Source organism: Podarcis liolepis, assembly GCF_965112155.1.
Source record: "Podarcis liolepis genome assembly, chromosome: 5".
Taxonomy (NCBI): domain Eukaryota; kingdom Metazoa; phylum Chordata; class Lepidosauria; order Squamata; family Lacertidae; genus Podarcis; species Podarcis liolepis.
In genome coordinates, this window is record NC_139556.1 from 30,824,518 (window position 1) to 30,848,181 (window position 23,664).

Sequence of the window (23,664 nt, forward strand, 5' to 3'; positions counted from 1 at the left end):
AAGAAACAAGCTCAAAAATGCTAATTTCAACCTACAGGGACATTTGCTCAATACATATTCAAAGTTGATTTAAGAGTGCTGCATGAATGAAAAATAGTCTCTGCATGGTGCTGACCTAGATCACTGAAAAAATAATGTAGACTTGTTTTATTATGTATTTGAATTTACAACAGTCTCTGCTCTCCTACCAGCCCAATCCCGCTCTTGAATAATTCCTAATTTTAATTGAGCTGTGCTTATGCTCAAAATAACAGCAATCCTAAAGCATGCTCTAGGAATGAATTGGTGGAACAATAATTGCTTCCCAAGCCCTGGTGCTCACAGCCACTGGCATGCAAGGTGTGATGCTGTTTCTTTTTGCTGTGCCACCTCTAGTCCGATGCAGATAGGTGCTTGAGGATTGGGCCCCGCAGGGGATTTGTTTGCAGTACTTTGGGAGAACTGCTGGTGGTAGCTTGCAGCTCTGATGGGTGCAGGAGGGGCCTACCTAGTGGTAGGCAGTAGCAGATGACATGGTGCAGGCTTCCTCAACCTCGGCAATCCAGCTGTTTTGAGACTACAGTTCCCATCATCCCTGACCACTGGTCCTGCTAGCTAGGGATCATGGGAGTTGTAGGCCAAAAACATATGTAGGACTGAGTTTGAGAAGCCTGACAGGGTGGGAAGGAGGTGTTTACCTACTTCCTAGCAGGTCTTGCTGCTGTTTGCCAGGAGAGAAAGATGGGAGGAAGCAGAGTGGGCTTCATGGTGCAAATAAACCAGCAGGAACACCAGATTGGCTCTGCTGCTGTACTTGCACCACACTGACCTCACCACTGTGCTCCTCTTCCTCCTGGTAAGCAGCATCAACTCACCTGCCAGGAGGTCTGGTAAGCACCTCTGCCCCACTACTACACCATCTGCTGCAGCACTGTTCTCCCTTCTGTGGATGGATCTGGGGTTAGGATTGCACTTAATGTATTCTATTTAAGCTACAGTACTTGCACCAATAAACCTACTCATACTGAGGTCATCCTATCTACATTACCGTCTGTTGAACTTGTTGGGCTTACTTCTGAGTAAACATGTATTGGTTTAATTTGAGTTGCATCCTGCTTTATCTGTGCATAATTCCATAACTATCCCATTAGTCTGCCTAAAAGCAAAAGGGAGTACATTGGTACATACCTGGAAGGAAAATGGTTCCACCTCAGAATAAGATTATGTCTTCCTGCATCTGGAAGATGCAGAAAACTGCCTCATGACCTGGTTTCTCTGCTGTTGAAGGCGTTTTCAAAATCAGGGCATCCACTCTTTTGCAACCCCATTAAGCATCTCTTAAAGCAGCACAGGCAAAACAATAGCTTTACCTACAAATCCAGTGCACTTCATTGAACCATTAGGAATCTTTGGTTAACTGTAACATATTCAGAACAGTGCCAAAAATGGTATATTAATGAAGTACTAATAACCACTTTCAGATGCATTAAGAAACAGAGAGGAAGATTCAAAATAAGGTTTAATCGGCATGTGCATTGATACAGTTTATATTTCTCTCTACTTCAAAGTGGGGAGCTTCCTAAATTAGCTTAGAAAAGCACTGGCTTGGCTGGGTGTGGGTTGTGGCTGTGTTCACCTCTGTTTTGCATTACATCTTTATCCATAATGTTGACAGCAAAGCTGTGTTTCTTTATCTCATTAACAGATTGAAGTTGCAGTGTCGGACAATAGACATATCTTGTGTTGGGAGACTGGTTGTTGCTCCTAAAATTAATCCGCCTGATAATGAAATTGATTTTCTTGTTTCTCCTAAGTGGTTATCTATTTTTTTATGGTTTGGAGGGTGATATAAATACTCTTAGGCAAAGCCATCATCAACAACTGACGCCAGTGGAATTTATTATTTTCCGTTGTATCTTAAATAGTTTCTGTTTTTAAGCAGGTAAATTGAAAGGTTGCAAAGTGATCCACTATTTAAAATCAGGAGAAACATTTCTTTTTTAAAATCTGATTAGGTAGTGATCTGCTAACGAGAGTGTGTTTGTAACTTGCATATAGTTTAACTATCCTATCCTTAGGTGTTGTTCATTCTTACAAAATATTTGTTATTAAGAATAAAGGGAAAAAGGGGGGGATCATTAAAACCAAGAAGCATAAAACAATTTATCCAGCACCATTTCATGAATGATGTATACTACATATAAGTGAACTGCATTTTGAAATAATTACAATTTCTTGCTTCTTTTTTCACTATTGATAACTTTTTCAGTGTCCTAGCCACAAAAGTATGTTGTATCACGCTGGGGTAAATACACTGAAGTAAGAGTAAATTGCTTATTCCCATAAGTACCTGCTACTCAGGCCTACCATCCATCAGGATCCATTTTTATATTTGAACATTGAAAGGAGGACATATTGGCTAAAATAATTGCCACATGTCCCCATGTGGAAGTACCTATTGCAGTATAATGCAGACCAAAATAGTAATATTTATGTAACTTGCCTTGGATATTGGTGTGATGGGTTTCCTGAAGAAATGCTGCCAGTGGTTTATATTTCATAACCTGTTCAGAGGCTCTTTGTCTTTTTGTAACATCTCCCAGACTCCTAACGTTTTGGCTGGTTATTCTGATGTCACTCATTAAAACATAGGGAAATAAACCTTTATTTTAGGTCAGTCAGTTACCCTTTCTTTAGTCAGGGAAGAATACATGAATCTTTGTGAACCAGATCCTGAATTAATCCTCTCATACAAAGGAGGATTGTGCTGCATATATTTGGTAGATGGCACTCTCTTCCGTTCTGCCATTCCCATAGACTCTTCTGGATCCTTTTTGCTATGCAACTTGGTATGTCAAGTAACGTAAGGCTATGAGCTGCAGGTTTGTGTCTGTTAGCTCTGTGTTGCATATCATTCACCTCCACTAGCAGTGCAAAGGGAAAGACTCACTTGTATTTAATTCCTGCTTCTAGGAAACATTAGCCGGCCATCACATTTTTCTTCTTTCCACGCTAAGAGGTAGAAATAAAATAGCTCTTCTCTCACATTCCAATTGCCTCTTTTGCCCAAAAGGCTTTTCTTGAGGTATCTTTCGGTAGAATGCTATAATTATGTCCCAAGGAAAAGAATTATTGTTCGGCTTGTGCCCAAGGCTTCTGTGAGTATGCTAATGCATGTTGGTCCTGTAGTGATGTTTGGAAACAATTAAGCTCACCAGTTAAGCAAAAATCCAATTACTGGTAATTCTGACCTTAAGCCAAGTTTTCCAGATGCAAATGTTCATCTGTAGCTGTGGTACTTGAGATCATCAGTCTTTTTATGCTTTTACCATGCATTTTTAACCCCTCTCCAAAGCCTCTGAGCCTGAGTTAGGGACTTCAACTTTGCCTGTGAGTATATCAGTATTAGTTTCCAGAGGCTTACAATCCTCCTGCTAATCTTTCCCTAAGTCTGCCCATTTGAGAAGTCACCTTTTTTGTCAGGTTGGTAGCAAGGACCATTGCTTCCCCTCTTGTTGCCTTTTGAGAGTCTGGCCAGTATGTTGTTTGCTTGTTAAATTTCTGTATTGCCCTTCATCAGAAGATCACAGGGCGGTTTACAATATAAAAACACAAAAATATATAACACTGTAACAAACAAAAACAATACCCTTCAGAGTTTAAAATGCCATTTGTTATGTACTGAAGTTCTCACCCTGGGCCAGCAGGTGGATACTGTAGATAGTTTTCACTCAGGTCCACATATGTAAATAAGGGATTGAAAGTGACGTTCAGTGATTGGATAGTTACAGAAAGTGGTTACTGTTGCGTTCTAGTGGAGCGCTATACAAGCAGGCTGGCTGAACCCTTCAGTTCAGTTCTGTTCTGGCCTGTGAATAAACAAGAGCTGTTTGAAGAATCGCTGTGTCATCTGAGATGTTCACCCACAACTTAACTCCATTAATTGTTTAATTAACCAAAGGCCTGGTTGGTTTTTTCCTCCTGGTGCCCATTCTCGTGTTGCCGCCCTCTAGACCTCTCATGGAGGAGACGCACGAAGAAGGGCTTCAGATGACTACTGCAGTGTCCGGGTCGGTTCATGTGAGGAGAGGTGGTCCCTGAGGTATTGCAGTCCTGAGCTTCTTTAAGGCTTTATAGGTCGAAACCAACACTTTGAATTATGCCTAGAACTCATTGGCAGTCAGTGCAGTTTGGCCAGGATTGGCGGCATATGCCCCTTACTTGGCCTGCCCCACTTCCCACACCATCCCTTCCCCTACCCTGAACCACTGTGATTGCCCTCCCCCCCCCCAGCTCCTCTTGTCCCTGGTGAACCACCTCATTCACCAGCTATAAATGCAAAGTCACATCTCGCTCTTTACCCAATTATGTGCTGGCAAGCATGACTTGCCCGACCAGCTGCCTATCAGCTGATTTGCAGCACAATGTCTGAGTCAGTGGTTGTTTTTTAAAGGCTAATTGTGAAGTGATGGACCCAGGCATTGCTATCTTGTTGCCTGTCATTTGTTTTGGTAAAGGTTATTGTTATTTGACTGCAGTTGGGGATTCTGGTTTTAAACTGTGATTTGTTCATTTATTTAAAAATACTGTTATGTGTTGCCTGCTTCCCCAAACAGCAACAATAATAAGACAATTCCTGTCTTTAGGCTTATAATCAAAATGCACAGGTATGTAAGTGGAGCATACGTAGGGACAATCTGGGCCTTCTGCAAGGTAGCAGATTTGCTACTCCACATCAGAACCCCAGAGAGTGGCCCTGTACTAAAAGGGCTTCACCTGTAGGGAAATCAGGTCTTTCTGTGCCGATAGTTCTGCTAACTATTGTTTGTTACACATTCATTTGCCTGTCACTCATCTTACCCATTCAGGAAATCATCCAAAGCCATTAAAGAAACATTCGGGTTCTTTTGTCCAGTCTCAGACTCTAACCAGGTGACTCTTTTAAGGCAAAGAAGCATAGTGATTGACCCATTCACAGTAATCAAACAGCAAACTCATGGCAAGACTCAATGTTGTGTCTCAGTGGTGCCCAAACTTTGACAAAAGTAGCACCAAGGTCCAAATTATTAAATGAGTGGTTCCCAAACTTCTGAGAGCTCAGCTAAGGCACTTTTCTCTGAGCTAGAATTGCAAGTACACTTCCAGATATTTTTGTATGGAAAACATTATCCTATTTCTTATGCATTCCTCAAATGTAGATGCCTCCGCACCCGGTTTTGGGGACTTTTAAAGTTGTTGCAGGAATGTGTTTTTGCAGAAGTTTTTCAGGCTATTAATGGAAATAGCTGACTAACTAATCACTTAGAAAGGGAACAGAAGAAATTAAAGGGGTGAGTGGCTGCCTAATTAATTTACAGGCCTAATTACTGAGGACTACCAAAATGAGTCAGCATGTCACTGTGTGTGTGTGTGTGTGTGTGTGTGTGTGAAAGAGACAGACAGACTCACTTGCTTCTGTTTGGCAACTGAGGGGAGGGCCCTGGGGAGGGGCCCTGTAAAGACTACAGCGGTACCTTGGGTTACAAACACCTCGGGTTGAAAACACTTCGGGTTGCAAACTCCGCTAACCCAGAAATAGTACCTCGGGTTAATAACTTTGTCCCAGGATGAGAACAGAAATTGCATGGCGGCAGCATGGCAGCAGTGGGATGCCCCATTAGCTAAAGTGGTACCTCAGGTTAAGAATGGTTTCAGATTAAGAACGGACCTCCAGAATGAATTAAGTTTGTAACCCAAGGTACCACTGTATTTCCTCTAATCCTCTACTAGTAGTGGCTGAGTACCGTTCCAGCCTCTTCCTGCCCTCTACCCCAAGCATTTACCACCACTGGCTGGCAGCACATTTTAAAAAACCAGGACAAGGGGGAAATATTGAATGAACAAGTGAGTAGTTGGAGCAGGATCCTGTAAATTCAATTGCTCTTTCCTGAAGTTGACAATTGGAGCAGGCTTTGCCATAGGAAAGAATGTTAGAACAGGACTGTGCATAAAAGGAAGAAAGCTATTAGAGGGTAGAATTCTAGCTACATATGCAAATTGGAAAGTATTCAAATGCTTCAGAACAGAGGATGCACAATGAAGTGCTCATTTTAATGCATCCTGGGTATTCGTGGCTTGGAGTGATTAACAATCCAGCTAACACTCCATCTTCCCCTTGAAAGGCAGAGCTAAAAAAAGAAGCTCCTTGTGTTGAACAGTCCAGGGAATTTATGGAATGTGTCTCTTTCACAATCATTACTTTAAATGGAGTTCTGTTCTGGAGCATTCAGTGACTGTGGGAAGGTAAAAAAAGCCTCTGAAATCATGACACTGTTGGGGTCAATAGGAAAACCTCTGTGGACGTGATCAGTGCTCATTTTAAAGAGGCTGCAGATTTATCAAAAGAGAGATGTTGAAAGAAGGGGATATTTCCTTACTAACTCTATAATGACAAAACCCAACCTCCCACCAATGGTTCTCCTAAACATGTGCCATCGCCATTGTTCAGTCTTACATATTCCCTCTGAATTCTTAACTTGCCAGAAACAGGCCACGTGAGTTACAAGCATGGGACAAAGCTAGTCAGATACAAAAGTATTTACATTTATTTATTACAAGAATAAGAAGTGCACAAGCTTATCTGATTACTTTAAAATAGTACAGCATTTTTAAACGAGTGTACACATTGTTAATTTGTTACTGTCACTTTAAATGCCAACAGAATTTATTCAGCTATCAATGATATACCAAGACAGCTTTAAGGAAGCACTTCATTAGACTATTAAAGCCCCTTAGGCAAATTGATGATTTATTATGTCCACTCCAGTTAAGTCTCACCAATAGAAAACAGAGGGCTCTGCTGGAAGCCTCTTTTCCAAACCCTTTACTAAGCTAGTGAAGTGAAGGTTTGTCTTGCTGTGGAACTCTTCCCTCTGGTAGTCCTACCAGTCAGTAGAGACCAATGTCCCAAGCATCTTCTCTCTTCTGCAGACAGGTTTTCCCCTTGTCTCCTCAGCCTAAGCCCAGTGATTCAGCTATACCTAACAAGTCTTTGGCCACCAAGCCACTCCACTTGCCTCTCGGGTCTTCTATCTTCTTCCGCAATCCTCTTCTTCTGACTCCATGAACACCAAACAGGAGTAGTTCCAACTCTAACCAACCATTCCCCTGCTGACCAGCACCTGGCCATAGATTCACTTCTTCTGGGCCCTCTATTCCAGTCACAGCCAATCCCATTGTCTAACTGAATTCTAAACCGCCACTCGCCGCTTGGAATATGCATACAGTACTTCTATCCTTTTGCTTTCTGAGAATTCTAACTCACACCTGCCAGTTAAGGTCCCAGATGACAGTTAAACCAACGATCACCATGTCAGACAGAAAACATCCCACATCAAATACGATTCGGCGATGGAGTGAAAGCTGATTGGCTGGGGCTGTCCCACAAGGGAAGAAACCTAGCAACAATGACGCGGCTGGCATGACACAGGGGAGAGGCGGCGTTCTTCCACCCCTTAGGCCAGTAAGCTGTTGTGACTGGCTGCCTGGTCGCAACGCCACCCACTGGGAAAAGGTGAGTGGACTTTCCAATGTACATTACAATACAAATGTCAAAATGCACACAATACCCATTAGCACTGAATTCAAATACACAGGATTTCTTCACAGGACGTAAACTGGTGAGCCCACTCCTTGTATGGTCACAGCTTTTAGTGTTCCATGTTGCAACTCCAAACTCAGAGACAGTTGTCTGACTATTAACACATTGGGAAACTGTTCCTGTGAATATCACAGGGAAGCAGGCAGTGGGGGACAATGCACAAGGCCTGGCTAGTATCTTTTTGATACTTAATGGGGACGTGTAGCTGCACCCAGGGCTATTAGTTGTTACTCGTGATGCCTCTTACTACAATGACATCAAAATAAATGTCTACTTCAAACAAAAGAGAGACAGCACAGTTTTTGGATTATTATTTTTTTTAAAAAAATATTTATTATCATATCCTGAGTTCTCATCTACTAAAAGGCTTGAGGGCCAGAGAATAAGGGTTATTTCCCACCCAGCATTTTAGCAGTCTACAGTGTTGCTAAAGGGACACCTGTCCAGGAAAGCAGGAAGCACAACATGGATGAAATGATCTCATACATTGTCTGTGTAATACTGGCTCTCCAGGCAGTTAGTGGAAGCTACCACATGGAAACAAGTCATAAGGCCTTTTAGTAACAGATTTGATGGAAAGAACTACTGTATGTTAATTTGAAGGCGGGGGACATGCACACAATATTGAGAACTTAAATAGTGACAAAGTTCAAACATCTGGCGTAGACCTTTTCTCTACAGCTGTTAAATTCCAACTAGCACATTCTTTTTACCAGCATTTTTCTTTCTAGCAAAGAAATCTAGTACAGAGATGAGGCTTATTACGTGTCTGACATTAATTTCTCATTGTTAAACTTATCTACAAAAGGCAGTTATAAAATTGCTCACGGCAATCAAGATCCTGGTTTCATGCCAGTTTTTCAACAGATAAGCATTTTCAAAAATAATTATTTTTCAATAGTGTTATTGAAGTTGAGAACAGTTTTTCCCCTTCAATCTTTTCAGTTTTCCTCTTAATTAAATCTATTTTCTAGAATTGCATCATGCACTACAAATACAAAAAGCTATCTTCTGCATTCAACAGCATCCAACATGTCTTTGACTATGGCATGGTCTTGTTGCGGTATTTGTAACATGTTCAAAATTTGTTATCCCATGCTCATATGATGCTAGTTTTTATTTTTAATTATTGGCTGCCTGGGAATAAATCTCATCCACATTGGGGGCAGAGGGAGGTTAAACCAAACAAAAGAGCTCATGACCCATGTCTGACTAATACTAATAGAGGCTAATCTCATTAATGCACTCTTCTTAAAAGACATCTAGTAATGGAAAATGTGCCTTGTAATAGTTTCTACCCATTGGAGTAAGTTTGCATCATTTAATTCCACTGGGTTTAAAGGCGGTTAGACTGATGATTAGTCACAGACACTGTGTTTTCATGCAAATGTATGGACACTACAAATTAAGTAGTTTAGTAATGCAGTACTACTAAAAATGTGAAGTTTATTTTCACTTGGGTTTGTGACCAGTGTTATATTTTTTAAAAAACTATAGTGTTATGGCAAATGTGTTTCATTTATTTTCAATCTTTCTCACCCTATGCTAAATCTCAAGTTGCTTAAAAACTCATTTAAAGGAAGTAGTAATAGGTTTGTAGGAAGATTTAAGGAGCCCCCAGCCCCCCAATCAGGCATCTCGCTCCAGGCCCAGTGCCAGCTCTCTGTAGCCCTGGCTGGCATTGTCTCTACAGAATGAACTGTGTCTGCATTGAGGAGAAAGTGGGGCTTCCTCACTTGCCCCATCTGTTATGCTGTCTCTGCATTTCCCTTTCCTGCAACCATTAGCCTGTGGCTAGGAGGAGCTGGGTCTTAGGGCACATTAATGGACTCATTTGAAGTCTGCTGGAATTAAATTGCCTTTCTTTGGCTATTAGCAAGGCCAGCCTAAGAGATGCATCTGAGGCTGAAAATACCACAAACACCTCTCCCTCTTCCCCGGCAGTAAAAATGCAATAATCATAAATTAAATAACTAGCAGTTGGCTACATTTTTATGAGACCCAACATCAGCTGCCTGAACTGGCTGGTAGGGCTGTCTCTCTGAAATGGGTAGAACAATTTCTGCAAAGGATTACTTTGGTTTAAAAGTAATTCAACATTCATTCCCAAAGGCTTGTGCCCGACAGCAATGCTCTGGGCTTCTGCAAGGGGTTTGGAGTTAGTGCCCAGCCCATCCTAAGGAAAGAATAAGCATTTTCTTTTACCTTTTGAACTTTTGTGATGCAAAATTGCACACCTTTCCCTAGATAATTAGGGCATCACAATATGCTTTGATGGCAGAGTACATTTTCTGCCTCTTGTTGAATGCTATCCTGTCCAGCTTTGTTGCTTAAAGCCATTTTCCAATTAGTATAAATGATGTGCCCATTGGTTTAAAAGCACAGCTAATGGAAAATGCACTACAGATATTAAAAATATTATTCTGTCAGTTGAATTAACTAGTATATGTATTAACACATTTACTTGGGTTGGGTTTTGCTATTTCTATTTCTGAGCCCATTTTGGGGGGGGGGAGGGGGAGACTGTTGTAGTTATCAAAATGCTGAATGAAGGTTGTTGGTTTAAAGACAGGTGTATTTCAGGAACATCTGCAAGTAATCACTGGTAACCCAAAATAATTAAAAGAGGTAACTGCAAAACGGTTGGAGTAAACCTAATCAGAACAAATTTAGCCAGGTTTAAAAATTATTCTAGTTTAATAGTGGATAAGTATGGAAATTTCTTTCTATGTCGCTCGTGTTCACCCTGCCCCTTTATTTTATCTGGGGAAAGCATGCATGAAACATGTATGATCAGTGCGAATGAAGAGTCGAGAGTGGATTTCATGCTCTTTATTCAGCTTATAGTGGTGAGGATGAATAGAAGTTCCCCCAGAATGTCTGTTTTATATACGTTATTTACACAAGGGGCCCCACATGATTGGCTAATTCCGGGATTCTCCTGTAGGCCAATCAGGTTGTGGATTCACTTCCACCTGGAGCTGGATTGGGTGGCCCCTGTGGACCAATCAGACTGCTGCATTCTGGATCCTATTGTTCTAGGACCAATCAGACTGCTGCATTCTGAATCCTATTGTTCTAGGACCAACCAGACTGCTGCATTTAGGATCCTATTCAACTCAGTACATAACAGTTCTCTTTACTGGAACTGCTTGTCCAATAAAGCATAATAAAACATTGATGCAGAGATGCCAACAACTTTCTTTGCCACATTCTTTTTCATTATGGAACTCTCAGGAATCTCCAGTGCAGTCACTAACCAGCCTCTAGCTTTAGCAAGGTTGTTGCACTACACACTGTGGGATTATTTTTGTTACCCTTAGAAGCCAAACAGGATTTTTCAAGGAACCACTAGAGGCAGAGGGAGAAGACCTGACTTGAGTGTGCCACACATTTCTTTCAGAGAGTGCTCAACTGAGAGTGCTCCACCCACATGGAAATCACAAATTCTTACTTAGAATCATAGAATTGCTGAACAGGACCTCAGTGGTAATCTAGTCCAATCACCCCACCCTCCACTAGTAGTTCTCTACTTAAATTCCCTCCACCATAAGTGGCTAAACTTTTTCTTTTAAGATGCTGTTATACATGCTGTAATGTATTGTGTAGTTTGTTTTGAATGGAGGCATTGACCAACTCCGACACAGAACAGCACTGACCAGGTGGCTGGGTGGAAGGAGGCAAAACCTAGGGATGGTGCTGCCGGCTTTTATGCCTTGCTGGCCACGAGGGCACGCGTACAGCCAATGTCCTCTTGGCCTGTCACACACACACACACACACACGCAGAAGCCACTGATTGGCCCATTGGAGATGCAGAAGCCGGTGGGAACTTGAGTCAGACTTCCAGGCAACCAAGGGAATTCTCCTAACAGCTGCCTGGCCATGTGCGCTCCATTTTCACTGCCCAGAGATGGCTGCTGAATGTGAGAGGCCACAATAGGCGCCCACCCAGGAAGGGGTAAGTGTCCATTTTGGGGTATCGGTGCTACTTTGTGCCTGAATATTTACCTCAATGGTGCAAACAAAAATGATGGTCACAATAATGCATCTTGTTTCAATTTCTAAGCAAAGGAAATGATTAAAATGGGAATATATTTGCATTCTTAGATCTAGTTGGATGGGGCTACTTGATGGGGCTTCAGTTTCTGATTGGAACACAGGCGTAAAAGCTTACAAACACACGCGTACATATGTAATTGTGTTGTGTGTATGTATAAATTTTCCCTTGACGTTTGTTATTACCTATAAAGTGTTGTAATTATCAGATTGCAGAAAACTGTTATTCATTATTTATTAACATTGATTCTTTACATAAAAGTCACTCAATTCATAACCACAGATTACCTCAGAAAATGCTGTTTACTGCAGTTCTTCTGTGTTAAGGAAATGAAGTACTAAATTATTAAAGAATTGTACTGGTGTATTCTGTTAATAAATTCTGAAGGAGGCATGAAATAGAGAAGAGAATTAGCCGCAGAGTAAAAACCCACAAACATTTAGGCTGCTTATACTGATTTGGCAGGCCAAAGGAAACTGGCCCCTTGAACCAGTGCTCTCTATAAACTTTAAAATAAACAATGTTTGCCTTTGAACTCTTTTCACTGATGTGTGACTCAAGAAAGATTCAAATAAGTATGGAAACAATTAGAAGGACCCAAAATGTTTTGGAAGAGCCCAAAGTGTGTCATGAATGCAAGTCTACTTTACACAGCAGCTTCTGAGGCATAGTTCTTCCAAGCAGCGCATGGGGAGGGAAATCTGTTTCTGGACTGTACCACTTCTGAGTGTGAGCGAGGCAAACAAGACAGTGCAATCTACTCAGAAGTCAACTCCATTACTTTCAATGAGATTTACTACTGCGTAGAGGGATGTAAGGAGGCAGCAGTTTGTGTCCCTTACTGTGATTGATGTAAACAGCACTGTTACCACTCCCCTATAGTTTTTGTTGTTTAGTCGTTTAGTCGTGTCCGACTCTTCGTGACCCCATGGACCAGAACACGCCAGGCACCCCTGTCCTCCACTACCTCCCGCAGTTTGGTCAAACCCATGCTGGTAACCTCGAAAACACTATCCAACCATCTTGTCCTCTGTCGCCCCCTTCTCCTTGTGCCCTCCATCTTTCCCAGCATCAGTGTCTTCTCCAGGGAGTCTTCTCTTCTCATGAGGTGGCCAAAGTACCGGAGCCTCAGCTTCACGATCTGTCCTTCCAGTGAGCACTCAGGGCTGATCTCCCTAAGAATGGATGCGTTTGATCTTCTTGCAGTCCATGGGACTCTCAAGAGTCTTCTCCAGCACCATAATTCAAAAGCATCAATTCTTCGGCGATCAGCCTTCTTTATGGTCCAGCTCTCACTTCCATACATCACTACTGGGAAAACCATGGCTTTAACTATCCCCTATAGTTTAGCATTTGCTAAAACCTATGTTAGTCATCTCAATCTGCTATGACTGAAATTAACTTAATTGTGTTATTAATTTCAGTGCATTTCAGTGGAAAGGAACCCTCAAAAACAATGCAGAAAATGATAACCACTTGTATAATATTTGTAGACTTAAAAACCAACAATAGTATGGTTACCAGATGTCCCCGTTTTCCAGGGACAGTCCCCGGATTTACAAATCAGTCCCCAGATAAAATCTGTCCCCAGAATGCCCCCGGATTTCATTTAATGTCCCTGGATTTATATTTTAGGTGTTGTAGATTTATTAGTAGGCAATGAATGTTGCGTGATTGGTTCAACGGCACAAGACACATCATATGGGGACTTCTGGCGAAGCAAAATGGCGGGCGCCACGGCAGCGGGCAGCTCCTGAAGCCAGCCAGAGTCAACTGCGCTACCAGGCTGGCTCCAGGCTGTTGAGACTGCCACTGCTGCTGCCACTGCTGAGGGGGAACCAGGGACACCCAGTGCGTCAACTGGGGAACCGCTGACACACACACCCCAGGACCCAGATTCAGCCGGGAGCGAGAGTGCCCGGCTACCCGGCCGACTGCCCAACGGTGCTCCGAAGCCAGGAAAATCCTGGAGCCGATGCAGGGAGAAAGGGGAGAAGAGAAGGAGAAGGAAGAGAGAAAGAGGAAGGAGAAAAAAGAGGGGAGCCCAAACCTTGCCGCGCCACTGCTGTCGACACTGAGGAGAAGTAGGAAAGCACTGGGAGGACAAGGACACGTGGCTGAACTCAAGCCTGACCCAAGCCTACTCCACAGCGGCTAGCGCTCCAAGAGAGCAGGCCGGGGCCCAGAGGAAGGCCATGCGACAGAGGTGACCACAGAAGAGAATATATTACAGTGGTGCCTCAGGTTAAGTACTTAATTCGTTCCAGAGGTCTGTACTTAACCTGAAACTGTTCTTAACCTGAAGCACTACTTTAGCTAATGGGGCTTCCCACTGCTGCATGATTTCTGTTCTTATCCTGAAGCAAAGTTCTTAACCCGAGGTATTATTTCTGGGTTAGTGGAGTCTGTAACCTGAAGCGTATGTAACCTGAGGTACCACTGTACATTTTTTTTTTATAAAAAAAACAAAACTTTTTTTCTCTTTTCAAAAAAAAAAAGTGTCCCCGGATTCTTTGAAAAAAATCTGATAACCTTAAACAAAAGTCAATACCGCTTGTGCAATTTCCATTCCTGACCTAAAAACAAAAAAACCCCCCAAAAACACACATGCAGATTGCTCCATGTTTCTGTTTCTGATGAAATTCTCAGACATCCCTACTCCCAAGTAAGTGGCTGTAAGATTGCTGTCCAAATGCTCCTTTGTACGAAAGAAAGTTTCCTGGGCCTAGAAAACGAGGTGTTGGGGAGAATTCTAGACTAGCTTTTCCCCGACACACAAATTTTCAGGGTTCAGGAATGGGGAGGGAGGGCTACAGAAGAAGATGCACTCATGTACTTGGAGCCTAAAGTGATACAGACCAGAATAAATTCAGCACAGACTGCAAATTTGGTCAGAAATGTGAAGGTTTTTCAAAATGATCTTCAATGACCAGTGTATGCATATGTATTCTCTGCAGGAAGGTAAATGGTTTACAGGGTGAGGGGCAGTGGGAAGGGTTGACTGAAAGGCAATAATGAAGAAGTTTCTTTTTCTGGCCATCAACTTGCATATTGCCAATTTTGTAGCATGAATGTGCACCATATTCTTATCATAGTCTTGCAATGCTGGCTTGCAAATAAAGTGAAGAAAATTGCAACAGCAGAAGCAAATGCGCTTTCTGTGGTTTTTCTGTCATCGTCCATTTCCCCAGTCATTTGCAAAGTGAGCAAAGGATGCCCTTTCCTCACACCATTACACAGTGCTATCAGTCTTCACTATGGCATTGTCTACATTTGTGGAAGCTTAGGGCAAATTGCATAGCAATTGAGATGAACATTATAATAAACCTTCACTTACAAAACAGCTTTTCTGGGAATTGATTTATTTATCCCAACTCTATATATGGGCAAATTTGTGGATCAGCTGTTCTTACTGATTTTCCTCTGATAACAATAATACTAAGGCTGCATTCCTATGGGAATTTGCTTGAGTTTATCCTTTATTTCTGGGATTTATTTCTGAATAAGGAGACATGTGATTTGGTTGCATAGCTCTCTTAGATCAGATCAAATCAACTCAGACAAAAGAAAGATTATTTAAACTTTGGTAGAATGTTGAAGCGTGACAAGCTCTTTCATGCATAAATAGAATTAAGGCATGAGCCAGTAGGAAGTTCTTTTATACAAGCTGGGAGTGCACGGGAGTGGTGCAAGAATGCACATTCATTTAAATGGCTCTTGGGCACGAGAACTGTGCCACTGCTTAGACTTTCCTCACCAAAACTAATACCATACATTTAGCACACATGATTTTTCCTCAAATAGTCAGAGAACCGTAATGTATTGAGAATGCTGAGAATCATAGGTGCCAACTGCCTGGGGCTCTGGGTGCCTGAGCACCCACAAAATTCACCATGAAGGGGCCAGGCACCCACAAATTTCAGTGCCAGGACCATGCATGCTGCGTGATACCCACTGCCCCCGGGCACCCACGGTCATGGGGCCAAGTTGGTACTCCTGCTGAGAATTATAGCACTGTTGATGGGTAAACTATAGATTCCATAATTCTTTAGGGGTAAGTTATGTGTTTTAAAGGTGCTTCAGATTAGCTACTCTGTGTGTGTGTGTGTGTGTGTGTGTGTGTGTGTGTGTGTGTACAAATTGTAGAACACCCTGTTTTTAAAAAATATAAGATCACTTCCCGGGGGGGGGGGGAAATCATGACTTACAAAGGAGGGGGAAAACATATTTGTGACTTTCTCTTAGTACATTCTGATCAATAACAAAGGCATCTGAGGGTCTTGTAGTCCAGAAAAAGATTTGCCATGCAGCTGCAGAAAATACCACCCAGAGACTAATGGAGTGTCAGAGAGTTTAATTAGATACTGAGGTAGGAGTTATAGGCATCATTATGTACAACAGCACAGCCTGCAACTTAGAAAATCCTCATATTGTTAAAGAGTTGGTTAATATTGAACAAGCACTTCTGTGTTTCCTCTGCTAAAGAAACCAGATCATTGTTTTCGTGCAATTGGAAGGGCAACATTCATTTATATCTAGTAGGAAAAACTGTATCTTGCTGAAGCTCAGCCAGATTTCAAACCCTTTGGCCCCATTCCAATTCTTAAATCCCACTGAAATCATTACTTATGAGTCATGACTAATTGGGCTTAAGTGCAACTAATCTAAATTGGATTGGGGCCATTGGCTTGAATCCTAATGTTTAGCTATGTGAATAGAAAGAAATTCTGTTCATGGAAGACATGTTGCACTTATGGAAACACACCTTCCATGAGTCTCACTCTTTTTCTGTTCATGGAGGAAAAAGTTAGAATCCAAGCCATATTTTAAATTGATATTTTCCCCTCAACATACCGTATTCACTTATTTAACTACATTTTAGCCTCCGCCTTTTAGCCTGAGTTTGGGGATACCTGAGCAATTCACATCACTACCCCAAAATCAAACTTATTAAAATATATTTTAAATGTAGCCATATAACACCCCCAATACCATTAGATTTGAATTGTATTATAAAAATTGCTTTGCTATTGCTTATGAATTGAAGCTGCTGAGGGAACCCAGTTTGGGGTTGAAAGGTGGTGTGTAATAAAAATAAAACAATAAGTATATAGGAGCATAAACAAGAATCAATGGAAACAATGGCAGCAGTTCAACTCAAGTTAGTTGCACTTAACGCCCAATTTATTGTGATGAAGTATTTCAGCAGAAGTTAATATCTGAATTAAGGCCAGTAGGTCTGAAATCTAGTTCAAGTTCAGCAAGCTATCTGGAGAAAGGTCTTTCCTACATTGTATAGGTAAAATGTACCTTTCCAATTTCATGAAATGATCTGATCTCTGGACTTTCTTTAGCAGAGGTAAAACAAGTTTAAAAAAACAAAACCTTATACAACAGCAAAGGCAGTCCATAAAACAGCAGAAATGATCATTTCCCATTTACAGATGGAAGAGGAATCAATTTTAAATGGATTTATACATGGCAGATGAGAGCTTTGTTCCCATCAGACCACCTCTCACATTGAGTACCTGCTTACATCTGAGCCACTCATGCAGTGTTAGGGATTTTGTTTTAAAGCCCAAATAATTATATACAAACAATACATATCTGTGCAATACATATAAAAGAGTCAAGCCCTATGTTGTACTATATTTCTGTAGCATCAATATATATTAATACATACATATTTTATACACTTAAATGCATTACTATGCATCTGTTTGTGTGCTGGTTACTTTAGCAAACCTGGAATATATGTATTTATAATATAATATTATAATGTATTTAATATAAGAGAATTGTACACTTTTTTAGTGTATTTAACGTGGCAGGGAATTTTTTTTTTAAATCATACAGCTAAGCTGCTATGGGTGAATGATTCAACCAGCATGTTGCTATGCTTCCTGGTTAGCTGCTCAGCCGTACACTTCTTTCATGTTTAAAAAAATCCTGCATATGGTGAACTAGCACTTTAGGAAGAAATGCTCTCTTCCTGCACACAAATTTTCTATGGAGGTGCTTTTTTGTGGTGGGATGTTCAAACATGCAGTCCCCTCAAGTGATACTTGCCAAGCAAGACCGCACTGTGACAATTCTGAAAGTATTCTCACGACATGTCACTTACCATTCGAGTGGCCTTTTAAAACTCTTCCATACCCTTCAACATTTCTCCAGTGAAAATAGGGACGTCCTATTCTATTATTATTATTATTATTATTATTATTATTATTATTATTACCCCACCCATCTGACTGGGTTGCATCTTCCAACATATATAAAAACATAATAAAACATTAAACATTTAAAAACTCCCCTATACAGGGCTGCCTTCAGATGTCTTCTAAAGGTTGTACTGTATAGTTAGCTCCTTGGCCTGTGGGTCATATAACTCCGTACCCACCAACATTTCTCCAATGAAAGTAGGGATGTCCTAAGGAAAAGCAGGACATTACAGGATCAAATCAGAAACCAGGACAGCTTCTGTAAATCCGGGACAGTCCTTGGAATATAGGGAAAAGTGAAGGCTCTGCTCTTCCATCCAGATCCTCGAGCCTCTTTATCTGTCAGAAGTCACACTTTGGATTCAGGAGTAATCATGTACAGACCCAGTAATTAATAATGTCATGAATTCAGTTTTGCAAACTGAAATGAAGCACTGTGTATGAATGATTGTTACTAAACATGGAAGTAATATTTTATTAATCAACATTAATGTTTCAGCTCTTATGGACCAACTAAATTTGGAATTAAATGGCATTTCCATGAAAAAGAACTATCTGTGTGGTTGGAGTATGCATTCTTAGTAGGAAGTTTAAGAGAGTTGCTTCTGTCATGTTAGACAATTGGAAATAAATATTTCCATGTGATTTATGTAACTAAACAACACATTCTGGGCAGCATCAAGCTAGAGAATAAACAGTTTACATTAACATTTGAATAATGAATTAATCTGACAAAATCAATGTTTGTGGACATTCTGGGAAGAAAGAGAGGCGATTAAATTAATCCTATAAATTTTTCATGATGAAATATACTCAGCATTATGACGTTCAGTATTTGCTGGGTTTCTGAGTAGTAGAACCAAAATATTGACCTAAGCATGCATGGCTGGGAAACTCATAAATAGTAGCAGCTCAAGAAGGAATTAAATGAGAGAAAGTGAAAGAAGAAGAAATAGTGCACATTTTTAAAATGGAACTTGAATCAAAAACGGATGTTGAATCTCAGTCCTTCACTACCTCTGATGCACATTTCAAATTTCACAGAGGCTAGAAAGTAAATGGAGAAATTTGCTTTTGATGCAAGATCTTTCCTGAACAAGAGTACAATACAAGCCTTTCTATTTTGTTCCATCCCCCTATCTGTTTATAGTGGTTCATCAGGGCTTTCATCCATAGCGCTAATCCAGTTTTGCAACCTGGTTCATAAAACCACATACCCTGTTAAATGCTAGTTCAGTTATTAGTCTTGTCTCTCCATGCTTCAAGCAGGTTATTTTGACTCGGGGAAAAAACCATCCTGCATTATATATATATATATATATATATATATATATATATATATATATATATTCAAGTTACCCCATTGCTGCTGGGAATGAAGGTTAGACTGAAAATTGTCAGTAGTTGCTCTCCATAGCAAGCTTTCCCCTGATTCAAATTAAAGCATATTGCAGGTCAGGGTTTTTTCAGAGCTCATCTCAGAAATGAAAAAGGTTCGTTCAATGAACTTCCTTGTAACAATATAATTTTAAAATTGCCACTGCTGCTCCCTCTGCTGTAAGGGGGATGCCGACAAAGATGCTTAGAAAGTTGAGGTAATTTTATCTGTTTCAGTGTTTTAACTTTTGTATGTTTCAAAGTAGGGTTACAATTTTTTCTTGATTTTACTGTTTAGTCTTTTATATACCACTGAGTTGTTTTTTGTTTTTTTTACAGTCAAGCCGTGAAACAAATAATAAAGAAATAAAGTTTCCTCCCACAGGCCCCCTCTGACATTAGAGTCCTACCCCCACCAGATTTGGGGGGGGGGGGTTACAGCTGTAGCAGCACCACAGTCTTACACACAGGAGATTGCAAGCTTCCCAAAAGCATTTTGTAGGCAATATTAAACTGGCAGCTTCCCACTTGCCTGCCACTGCGGCCTAATAAAGGCAGAGTTCTGGACAAAGGATAGGAGGATGAGTCCAGCCCAGGGGTCGTGCTGGTGGATAGGGCCCATGGCCCTGTCAAATCCCAGAGGAGGCCAGTGTATTATTGCTGTGCCAGCTGTCTGCTCTTATATATTGTTTTTATCCTGCCATATGATTCATAACACTTTGCAAAGTTTCTGATTTGGAATACACTTTGAACTTCTGCACAGCAACAAACCATTTCAATATGGATTTTCTTTTGTCTAATCTTACTTTTCCACTGAAACAGATTGCTTCTTTGATTTCAGTAAAAACATTGGACTAAACCTATCTGTTTTATTTGGATAGCTTTCCCTAGTACGTTGTCCTATTTTATTTCCCCTAGAGAATTAAATCTGATAAAGATAGCTAAAGGTATAGGCATCCATAATTATTTTCTACTTGTGGCTGAAAACTGAGAAACAGATTGTTAGGCTGCAATCCTATGCACGTCTACAAGTCCCACTGAGCACAGGTGTACTCAGTGCTATTTTTATAGAAAAAGAGGTGCTGGAACTCATCGTGAACATCTCCCTTGTTCTCTTATAATGGCATTGGCACCTGCCTTGGGTGTACTCAATTTTGAATAAGCATGTATAGGATCGCATAGGGATGGAAGGGCTTACGGAAGGACCAACTCTCATTTTCTCAATCTTAAATTCAGTTTGGGTGGTCCTGAACTGGGCACAGTACTCCAGGTGTGGCCTGACCAAGGTAGAATAGAGTAGGACTATTACTTCCTTTGATCTGGACACTATATTTCAGTTAATGCATCCTAGAATAATATTAGCTCCGCCCCCCTCACTGCTTCACACTGTTGACTCATTTTAAGCTTGTGGTCTATTGAGATCCCTCAATCGTTTTCACATTTACTACTGTCGAGTCAAATGTCCCCCATCTTATATTTCTGCAGCTGATTCTTTCTGCCTAAGTGTAGAACCTGATATTTGTTCTTATTGAATTCATTATGTTAGTTTGTGCTCAATTTTCCAGGCTGTTAAGGTCATCTTGAATCCTGTTTTTGTCTTCTCCGGCATTATCTACCACTCCCAACTTGGTGTGTTCTGCATATTTGATGAGCATCCTCACCAAACTGGGGGGGGGGGTGGCTAACACCCCAGAGGACAGGATCACACTTCAAAACGACATTGACAGATTAGAGAACTGGGCCAAAACAAACAAGATGAACTTTAACAGGGAGAAATGTAAAGTATTGCACTTGGGCAAAAAAAATGAGAGGCACAAATGCAAGATGGGTGACACCTGGCTTGAGAGCAGTACATGTGAAAAGGATCTAGGAGTCTTGGTTGACCACAAACTTGACATGAGCCAACAGTGTGACACGGCAGCTAAAAAAGCCAATGCAATTCTGGGCTGCATCAATAGGAGTATAGCATCTAGATCAAGGGAAGTAATAGTGCCACTGTATTCTGCTCTGGTCAGACCTCACCTGGAGTACTGTGTCCAGTTCTGGGCACTACAGTTCAAGAAGGACACTGACAAACTGGAACGTGTCCAGAGGAGGGCAACCAAAATGGCAAAGGCCTGGAAACGATGCCTTATGAGGAACGGCTAAGGGAGCTGGGCATGTTTAGCCTGGAGAAGGGGAGCTTAAGGGGTGATATGATAGCCATGTTCAAATATATAAAAGGATGTCACATAGAGGAGGGAGAAAGGTTGTTTTCTGCTGCTCCAGAGAAGCGGACACGGAGCAATGGATCCAAACTACAAGAAAGAAGATTCCACCTAAACATTAGGAAGAACTTCCTGACAGTAAGAGCTGTTCGACAGTGGAATTTGCTGCCAAGGAGTGTGGTGGAGTCTCCTACTTTGGAGGTCTTTAAGCAGAGGCCTGACAACCATATGTCAGGAGTGCTCTGATGGTGTTTCCTGCTTGGCAGGGGGTTGGACTCGATGGCCCTTGTGGTCTATTCCAACTCTATTATTCTATTCTATGAATTTCTTCATCCAAGATGTTTATAAAGATGTTGAACAACAACAGGCCAAGGACAGAACCTTGTGGCACCCCATTTGTCACTTTTTTCCAGCGTGACCAAGAACCATTTGTGAGCATTCTTTTGGTTCAGTTGGTTAACCAACTACAAATCCCCCTAACTGTTATCTCATCCAACCCACATATTACCGGCTTCTCTTCAAGCATATAATGGGGGATTTTGTCAAATTCCTTGCTGAAATCAAGATATACCACGGCCACAGCATTCCCCTGATGGTAGCTTGTAACGCTACCAAAGTCAGTTAAGTCCTACTCAGAATAGACCCACTGTAATTAATCAACCTAAACTAGTCATGTCCATTAATGTCAATGGATCTACTCTGCGTAGGACAAGCATTGACTACCACCCCAAAGTACTTATAATCCCTATTTCTGATGTCTTTTGGTGCAGGCATTTGAAGTATTCCAACCTCAGTTTTGCTCAGTTTGGGCTTTTTTTTTTTTTTTAAAGAAACATGACAACTCAAGATTTAACCATAGTTCATTCACAGAAGAATATGGTAGTGGCTTCTTGGTGGGGGGTGTCTCGGGATCCTAGATGAGCCAAAGAAGGTTATGCTAGTGCTCATGATAATGCCTTTTCCTTAGTGCATGTTAGTTGCAGAAGTCTTAACATCACTCATACTGAGGAGGGCAGTGGTACAGTACTAACTCCAGGCAACAGAAACAAACAAACAAAATTAAACTCAGGAAAGCTACTATCTCCAAGCTTTGCTCATATCTATTTAAGACCTATTACTGAGTATATGTTCAACTCAGCCCACTGTGATTTGATTGGCATTTTCACAGTCTGGCTCTCCTTCACTGGCAGTGAAAAACTAAAAGTAATTTCATGTTATAAGCAAGCCCTGTTTTCTCAAAATAACAATTTAATAAGATAAGACCTACTCCTAATGTATATGACTGATATATACCATAATTGGAATACCTGGATTTTTTTTGAGAGAGAGAAAACTGCTGACATGTTAGGGGGGAAAGGAGCATTAAGTAGTGATACAATTTATGATAATGGCTCACGTCATTTTTTTTTGTGAATCATTGAGCCTATCCTGCTTCACAGTTGTTTCTTGTTCCTAATTTTGATGCTCTTTCATCCCTACGTGTTTCACCTGCATAAGAGTTTGTAATCATTTTTGAAAAACTTGGATGTGTGTTTCGTCACATGAACTTTGGGCCATTTACTGATCCCATTTTTATGCATGTAATTTGACGTAATTTTATTATGACATGTGTCTGCAGAAAGGGAATTGTGGAAAGTGAAACTAACGTAGCAGGATTTTTTTAAAAAAAAAGTTCAAACAAACATTTATTTGAACAAATACCATCCAGGTCATTGTAATCCCATGAATGCCCACAGAATCTTTTTCAGTGTGTGCTCACTTGCTTTCATGAGGGCACAAAATATGTGATCCTTTGTAAACAGTTTGAAACACATGAATTTTGAGGACACCCCTAGTTAAGAGGCACGTCAAAAAAGAACACCAACATTAATCAGAAAGGGCTGACCTCTAAGACCCCAGTCCAGCTCTAGCTTTGCTTACTTAGACATGAGGGCATCTAGTGGCTCTGAAAACTATCCTCACCAAAGATGTATCAAGGCAAGCCAAGAGTACCAGAGTGAGCTCCACAGTACCACATGTAGGTACACATCCATTTTTCCAACTTCGTTCACAAAGGTTGGATATGCAGAAGCCTCGTTTTGCAAAAGGATATCTCTATGCCACAGTGAGAAAACTCTTTTTAGGGAGCAGCATAAGGAACAGTTTCTTGCTGTTTGTGTGGACCATGATAGCTGATACCTTC

The 23,664-nt window shown here is 41.0% G+C and overlaps 3 long non-coding RNA genes across 4 annotated transcripts in view; 2 read left to right on the top strand and 1 right to left on the bottom strand.

The window, feature by feature from the left end:
• The window catches only part of LOC310706671, a 276,435-nt gene extending 254,743 nt beyond the window's left edge, over positions 1-21,692 (bottom strand). The window contains exon 1 of the long non-coding RNA XR_014526040.1: positions 21,293-21,692. This is a non-coding gene — a long non-coding RNA (uncharacterized lncRNA). The remainder of the gene's footprint in view (positions 1-21,292) is intronic.
• Positions 1-23,664, top strand: part of LOC310706698 — a 139,856-nt gene that overhangs the window by 81,999 nt on the left and 34,193 nt on the right. The window lies entirely within an intron of this gene.
• LOC310706761 overlaps positions 1-23,664 on the top strand; it is a 45,888-nt gene that overhangs the window by 16,775 nt on the left and 5,449 nt on the right. The window lies entirely within an intron of this gene.